General features: G+C 35.3%; 9 non-coding genes across 9 annotated transcripts; all 9 read right to left on the minus strand.

The window, feature by feature from the left end:
• Positions 1–16: 16 nt before the first annotated feature.
• Positions 17–106, minus strand: TRNAY-GUA (transfer RNA tyrosine (anticodon GUA)). The gene is given in 2 exon segments: positions 17–52; positions 70–106. It is a non-coding gene; the product is annotated as a tRNA-Tyr (tRNA).
• A 902-nt stretch (positions 107–1,008) lies between these two features.
• Positions 1,009–1,090, minus strand: TRNAS-AGA (transfer RNA serine (anticodon AGA)). Its single transcript has one exon. It is a non-coding gene; the product is annotated as a tRNA-Ser (tRNA).
• Positions 1,091–2,643: 1,553 nt separating this feature from the next.
• TRNAY-GUA (transfer RNA tyrosine (anticodon GUA)) lies at positions 2,644–2,733 on the minus strand. The gene is given in 2 exon segments: positions 2,644–2,679; positions 2,697–2,733. It is a non-coding gene; the product is annotated as a tRNA-Tyr (tRNA).
• Positions 2,734–3,634: 901 nt separating this feature from the next.
• Positions 3,635–3,716, minus strand: TRNAS-AGA (transfer RNA serine (anticodon AGA)). Its single transcript has one exon. It is a non-coding gene; the product is annotated as a tRNA-Ser (tRNA).
• A 239-nt stretch (positions 3,717–3,955) lies between these two features.
• On the minus strand, positions 3,956–4,045 carry TRNAY-GUA (transfer RNA tyrosine (anticodon GUA)). Its single transcript is given in 2 exon segments — positions 3,956–3,991; positions 4,009–4,045. It is a non-coding gene; the product is annotated as a tRNA-Tyr (tRNA).
• A 902-nt stretch (positions 4,046–4,947) lies between these two features.
• Positions 4,948–5,029, minus strand: TRNAS-AGA (transfer RNA serine (anticodon AGA)). The gene has a single exon. It is a non-coding gene; the product is annotated as a tRNA-Ser (tRNA).
• Positions 5,030–5,269: 240 nt separating this feature from the next.
• On the minus strand, positions 5,270–5,359 carry TRNAY-GUA (transfer RNA tyrosine (anticodon GUA)). The gene is given in 2 exon segments: positions 5,270–5,305; positions 5,323–5,359. It is a non-coding gene; the product is annotated as a tRNA-Tyr (tRNA).
• Positions 5,360–6,261: 902 nt separating this feature from the next.
• TRNAS-AGA (transfer RNA serine (anticodon AGA)) lies at positions 6,262–6,343 on the minus strand. Its single transcript has one exon. It is a non-coding gene; the product is annotated as a tRNA-Ser (tRNA).
• A 240-nt stretch (positions 6,344–6,583) lies between these two features.
• On the minus strand, positions 6,584–6,673 carry TRNAY-GUA (transfer RNA tyrosine (anticodon GUA)). The gene is given in 2 exon segments: positions 6,584–6,619; positions 6,637–6,673. It is a non-coding gene; the product is annotated as a tRNA-Tyr (tRNA).
• Between the last annotated feature and the right edge of the window lie 827 nt (positions 6,674–7,500).

Genomic DNA, 7,500 nt, shown 5'->3' on the forward strand with positions numbered 1-7,500 from the left:
TTTATCAAAAGCGTCATCCTTTGAGCCGGAATTGAACCAACGACCTAAGGATTTCTGTACCAATCTCCTCTACAGTCCTCCGCTCTACCAGCTGAGCTATCGTAGGATTCCATGATCATACAGCTGTGATATTACGTGCTATTAAAATGATTGAGTGTTAATTTTAAACATTATCAACTTTCCAAGCAAAATTAAAAATGATTTGACTACACAAAAGAGATTCAACTACTTATTCCTGTGTTGCTTTATCACACAAATTGTCATGTTTAATCATTTGGAAAATATCACTAATAGTTTGACTTATATTTGTGCAATTACTATCAACTGGCTACAGAGCTAGTTTGGAAAGCACTTTCAATAGATTTTTTAGTGTAGCCAAACTTACATCAAGATTAGAGATGCTTGAGCCTATCAAACCTTCTACACTCTTTTAAATTTTGCTTGTTTTGTAAACTAATCAAGTGTTCCAGGAATGATGGGGATATTCCATTGTTTGTTCTGATTTGACAATTCATTTTGGACAATGAGCGGCCCTTTTGAGCTAGTGAAGATAATTGTGCTACATGAGAGTATGCACAGACAATTATTTTTCTTTTTTTGCATTAAAGCACAATTTTTAATAAAGGAGAGGTTAATGATATAATAATTAGCACTGAAAGTCATCTGACACGATTTGAAAGTAAAATGTTGTGCATTGAAAGTAACCAAAGCTCTTTTTACTTTGAGTGGACATCATTTTCTTTCAAATGCATTTGATATTTTGCTAAATGTACAAAACTTTCTTACAAATTTGACATTCAAAATGCATTTGTAATTAATAAATGCTACTTAGTATGGCTGCTGAGATTCCTGGGCTCAGTCTCAAGTAGAGGAGGAGAATGACGGATAGAGAAAGAGAGAACAGGCAGGCATCCTAAAGATTTTGATGTGCCAGTTCCTGACTCACCCTGAGCAACACTGGTTTCAAGCTTTTAGTAAATTTTCTGAAAAATAAAAAAACCATGTGGTCGTAGTCGGCAGGATTTGAACCTGCACGGGGAGATCCCAAAGGATTTCTAGTCCATCGCCTTAACCACTCGGCCACGACTACCTCTCGTTCAATGTGATGTTTTCACAAAAGTTTCTCTATGGGTTGAGCTACTTCATTTCAGGCTGTGAGGATGACTGAAGTAATATTGTATCAGAGATGATTTCCATGGGAAGTTAATCCTGACGACAGTGACCTGCATTAATGATTTTTAAAATATAACTTGGAGAATGCTTTATACTTGGTATAGTTTTGGGTTTGTAAAATGTCAGTACTCACATCTAAGTTTATCAAAAGCATCATTCTTCGAGCTGGAATTGAACCAGTGACCTAAGGATTTCTGTACCAATCTCCTCTACTGTCCTCCGCTCTACCAGCTGAGCTATCGAAGGATTCCATTATCATACAGCTGTGATATTACGTGCTATTGAAATGATTGAGTGTTAATTTTAAACATTATCAACTTTCCAAGCAAAATGAAAAATGTTTTGACTACACAAAAGAGATTCAACTACTTATTCCTGTGTTGCTTTATCACACAAATTGTCATGTTTAATCATTTAGAAAATATCACTAATAGTTTGACTTATATTTGTGCAATTACTATCAACTGGCTACAGAGCTAGTTTGGAAAGCACTTTCAATAGATTTTTTTAGTGTAGCCAAACTTACATCAAGATTAGAGATGCTTGAGCCTATCAAACCTTCTACACTCTTTTAAATTGTGCTTGTTTTGTAAACTAATCAAGTGTTCCAGGAATTTTGGAGATATTCCATTGTTTGTTCTGATTTGACAATTCATTTTGGACAATGAGCGGCCCTTTTGAGCTAGTGAAGATAATTGTGCTACATGAGAGTATGCACAGACAATTATTTTTCTATTTTTGCATTAAAGCACAATTTTTAATAAAGGAGAGGTTAATGATATAATAATTAGCACTGAAAGTCATCTGACACGATTTGAAAGTAAAATGTTGTGCATTGAAAGTAACCAAAGCTCTTTTAACTTTGAGTGGACATCATTTTCTTTCAAATGAATTTGATATTTTGCTAAATGTACAAAACTTTCTTACAAATTTGACATTCAAAATGCATTTGTAATTAATAAATGCTACTTAGTATGGCTGCTGAGATTCCTGGGCTCAGTCTCAAGTAGAGGAGGAGAATGACGGATAGAGAAAGAGAGAACAGGCAGGCATCCTAAAGATTTTGATGTGCCAGTTCCTGACTCACCCTGAGCAACACTGGTTTCAAGCTTTTAGTAAATTTTCTGAAAAATGAAACAACCATGTGGTCGTAGTTGGCAGGATTTGAACCTGCGCGGGAATACCCCAAAGAATTTCTAGTCCATCGGCTTAACCACTCGGCCACGACTACCTCTCATGCAATGTGATGTTTTCACAAAAGTTTCTCTATGGGTTGAGCTACTTCATTTCAGGCTGTGAGGATGACTGAAGTAATATTGTATCAGAGATGATTTCCACGGGAAGTTAATCCTGACCACAGTGACCTGCGTTAATGATTTTTAAAATATAACTTGGAGAATGCTTTATACTTGGTATAGTTTTGGGTTTGTAAAATGTCAGTACTCACATCTAAGTTTATCAAAAGTGTCATCCTTCGAGCTGGAATTGAACCAGCAACCTAAGGATTTCTGTACCAATCACCTCTACAGTCCTCCGCTCTACCAGCTGAGCTATCGAAGGATTCCATGATCAAACAGCTGTGATATTACGTGCTATTAAAATGATTGAGTGTTAATTTTAAACATTATCAACTTTCCAAGCAAAATGAAAAATGATTTGACTGCACAAAAGAGATTCAACTACTTATTCCTGTGTTGCTTTATCACACAAATTGTCATGTTTAATCATTTGGAAAATATCACTAATAGTTTGACTTATATTTGTGCAATTACTATCAACTGGCTACAGAGCTAGTTTGGAAAGCACTTTCAATAGATTTTTTAGTGTAGCCAAACTTACATCAAGATTAAAGAAGCTTGACCTATCAAACCTTCTACACTCTTTTAAATGTTGCTTGTTTTGTAAACTAATCAAGTGTTCCAGGAATTTTGGAGATATTCCATTGTTTGTTCTGATTTGACAATTCATTTTGGACAATGAGCGGCCCTTTTGAGCTAGTGAAGATAATTGTGCTACATGAGAGTATGCACAGACAATTATTTTTCTTTTTTTGCATTAAAGCACAATTTTTAATAAAGGAGAGGTTAATGATATAATAATTAGCACTGAAAGTCATCTGACACGATTTGAAAGTAAAATGTTGTGCATTGAAAGAAACCAAAGCTCTTTTTACTTTGAGTGGACATCATTTTCTTTCAAATGAATTTGATATTTTGCTAAATGTACAAAACTTTCTTACAAATTTGACATTCAAAATGCATTTGTAATTAACAAATGCTACTTAGTATGGCTGCTGAGATTCCTGGGCTCAGTCTCAAGTAGAGGAGGAGAATGACGGATAGAGAAAGAGAGAACAGGCAGGCATCCTAAAGATTTTGATGTGCCAGTTCCTGACTCACCCTGAGCAACACTGGTTTCAAGCTTTTAGTAAATTTTCTGAAAAATGAAACAACCATGTGGTCGTAGTTGGCAGGATTTGAACCTGCGCGGGAATACCCCAATGGATTTCTAGTCCATCGGCTTAACCACTCGGCCACGACTACCTCTCATGCAATGTGATGTTTTCACAAAAGTTTCTCTATGGGTTGAGCTACTTCATTTCAGGCTGTGAGGATGACTGAAGTAATATTGTATCAGAGATGATTTCCACGGGAAGTTAATCCTGACCACAGTGACCTGCGTTAATGATTTTTAAAATATAACTTGGAGAATGCTTTATACTTGGTACAGTTTTGGGTTTGTAAAATGTCAGTACTGACATCTAAGTTTATCAAAAGCATCATCCTTCGAGCCGGAATTGAACCAGCGACCTAAGGATTTCTGTACCAATTACCTTTACAGTCCTCTGCTCTACCAGCTGAGCTATCGAAGGATTCCATGATTGTACATCTGTGATATTACGTGCTATTAAAATGATTGAGTGTTAATTTTAAACATTATCAACTTTCCAAGCAAAATGAAAAATGATTTGACTACACAAAAGAGATTCAACTACATATTCCTGTGCTGCTTTATCACACAAATTGTCATGTTTAATCATTTGGAAAATATCACTAATAGTTTGACTTATATTTGTGCAATTACTATCAACTGGCTACAGAGCTAGTTTGGAAAGCACTTTCAATAGATTTTTTAGTGTAGCCAAACTTACATCAAGATTAGAGATGCTTGAGCCTATCAAACCTTCTACACTCTTTTAAATTTTGCTTGTTTTGTAAACTAATCAAGTGTTCCAGGAATGATGGGGATATTCCATTGTTTGTTCTGATTTGACAATTCATTTTGGACAATGAGCGGCCCTTTTGAGCTAGTGAAGATAATTGTGCTACATGAGAGTATGCACAGACAATTATTTTTCTTTTTTTGCATTAAAGCACAATTTTTAATAAAGGAGAAGTTAATGATATAATAATTAGCACTGAAAGTCATCTGACACGATTTGAAAGTAAAATGTTGTGCATTGAAAGTAACCAAAGCTCTTTTTACTTTGAGTGGACATCATTTTCTTTCAAATGAATTTGATATTTTGCTAAATGTACAAAACTTTCTTACAAATTTGACATTCAAAATGCATTTGTAATTAATAAATGCTACTTAGTATGGCTGCTGAGATTCCTGGGCTCAGTCTCAAGTAGAGGAGGAGAATGACGGATAGAGAAAGAGAGAACAGACAGGCATCCTAAAGATTTTGATGTGCCAGTTCCTGACTCACCCTGAGCAACACTGGTTTCAAGCTTTTAGTAAATTTTCTGAAAAATAAAACAACCATTTGGTCGTAGTCAGCAGGATTTGAACCTGCGCGGGGAGACCCCAATGTAATTCTAGTCCATCGCCTTAACCACTCGGCCACGACTACCTCTCATACAATGTGATGTTTTCACAAAAAATTTCTCTATGGGTTGAGCTACTTCATTTCAGGATGTGAGGATGACTGAAGTAATATTGTATCAGAGATGATTTCCATGGGAAGTTAATCCTGACCACAGTGACCTGCGTTAATGATTTTTAAAATATAACTTGGAGAATGCTTTATACTTGGTACAGTTTTGGGTTTGTAAAATGTCAGTACTGACATCTAAGTTTATCAAAAGCATCATCCTTCGAGCCGGAATTGAACCAGCGACCTAAGGATTTCTGTACCAATCACCTCTACAGTCCTCCACTCTACCAGCTGAGCTATCGAAGGATTCCATGATCATACATCTGTGATATTACGTGCTATTAAAATGATTGAGTGTTAATTTTAAACATTATCAACTTTCCAAGCAAAATGAAAAATGATTTGACTACACAAAAGAGATTCAACTACTTATTCCTGTGCTGCTTTATCACACAAATTGTCATGTTTAATCATTTGGAATATATCACTAATAGTTTGACTTATATTTGTGCAATTACTATCAACTGGCTACAGAGCTAGTTTGGAAAGCACTTTCAATAGATTTTTTAGTGTAGCCAAACTTACATCAAGATTAGAGATGCTTGAGCCTATCAAACCTTCTACACTCTTTTAAATTTTGCTTGTTTTGTAAACTAATCAAGTGTTCCAGGAATGATGGGGATATTCCATTGTTTGTTCTGATTTGACAATTCATTTTGGACAATGAGCGGCCCTTTTGAGCTAGTGAAGATAATTGTGCTACATGAGAGTATGCACAGACAATTATTTTTCTTTTTTTGCATTAAAGCACAATTTTTAATAAAGGAGAGGTTAATGATATAATAATTAGCACTGAAAGTCATCTGACACGATTTGAAAGTAAAATGTTGTGCATTGAAAGTAACCAAAGCTCTTTTTACTTTGAGTGGACATCATTTTCTTTCAAATGAATTTGATATTTTGCTAAATGTACAAAACTTTCTTACAAATTTGACATTCAAAATGCATTTGTAATTAATAAATGCTACTTAGAATGGCTGCTGAGATTCCTGGGCTCAGTCTCAAGTAGAGGAGGAGAATGACGGATAGAGAAAGAGAGAACAGACAGGCATCCTAAAGATTTTGATGTGCCAGTTCCTGACTCACCCTGAGCAACACTGGTTTCAAGCTTTTAGTAAATTTTCTGAAAAATAAAACAACCATGTGGTCGTAGTCAGCAGGATTTGAACCTGCGCGGGGAGACCCCAATGTAATTCTAGTCCATCGCCTTAACCACTCGGCCACGACTACCTCTCATACAATGTGATGTTTTCACAAAAATTTTCTCTATGGGTTGAGCTACTTCATTTCAGGATGTGAGGATGACTGAAGTAATATTGTATCAGAGATGATTTCCATGGGAAGTTAATCCTGACCACAGTGACCTGCGTTAATGATTTTTAAAATATAACTTGGAGAATGCTTTATACTTGGTACAGTTTTGGGTTTGTAAAATGTCAGTACTGACATCTAAGTTTATCAAAAGCATCATCCTTCGAGCCGGAATTGAACCAGCGACCTAAGGATTTCTGTACCAATCACCTCTACAGTCCTCCACTCTACCAGCTGAGCTATCAAAGGATTCCATGATCGTACATCTGTGATATTACGTGCTATTAAAATGATTGAGTGTTAATTTTAAACATTATCAACTTTCCAAGCAAAATGAAAAATGATTTGACTACACAAAAGAGATTCAACTACTTATTCCTGTGCTGCTTTATCACACAAATTGTCATGTTTAATCATTTGGAAAATATCACTAATAGTTTGACTTATATTTGTGCAATTACTATCAACTGGCTACAGAGCTAGTTTGGAAAGCACTTTCAATAGATTTTTTAGTGTAGCCAAACTTACATCAAGATTAGAGATGCTTGAGCCTATCAAACCTTCTACACTCTTTTAAATTTTGCTTGTTTTGTAAACTAATCAAGTGTTCCAGGAATGATGGGGATATTCCATTGTTTGTTCTGATTTGACAATTCATTTTGGACAATGAGCGGCCCTTTTGAGCTAGTGAAGATAATTGTGCTACATGAAAATATGCACAGACAATTTTTTTTCTTTTTTTGCATTAAAGCACAATTTTTAATAAAGGAGAGGTTAATGATATAATAATTAGCACTGAAAGTCATCTGACACGATTTGAAAGTAAAATGTTGTGCATTGAAAGTAACCAAAGCTCTTTTTACTTTGAGTGGACATCATTTTCTTTCAAATGAATTTGATATTTTGCTAAATGTACAAAACTTTCTTACAAATTTGACATTCAAAATGCATTTGTAATTAATAAATGCTACTTAGTATGGCTGCTGAGATTCCTGGGCTCAGTCTCAAGTAGAGGAGGAGAATGACGGATAGAGAAAGAGAGAACAGACAGGCATCCTAAAGATTTTGATGTGCCA

This window comes from Pseudophryne corroboree (genome assembly GCF_028390025.1).
Source record: "Pseudophryne corroboree isolate aPseCor3 chromosome 4 unlocalized genomic scaffold, aPseCor3.hap2 SUPER_4_unloc_1, whole genome shotgun sequence".
Lineage (NCBI taxonomy): Eukaryota > Metazoa > Chordata > Amphibia > Anura > Myobatrachidae > Pseudophryne > Pseudophryne corroboree.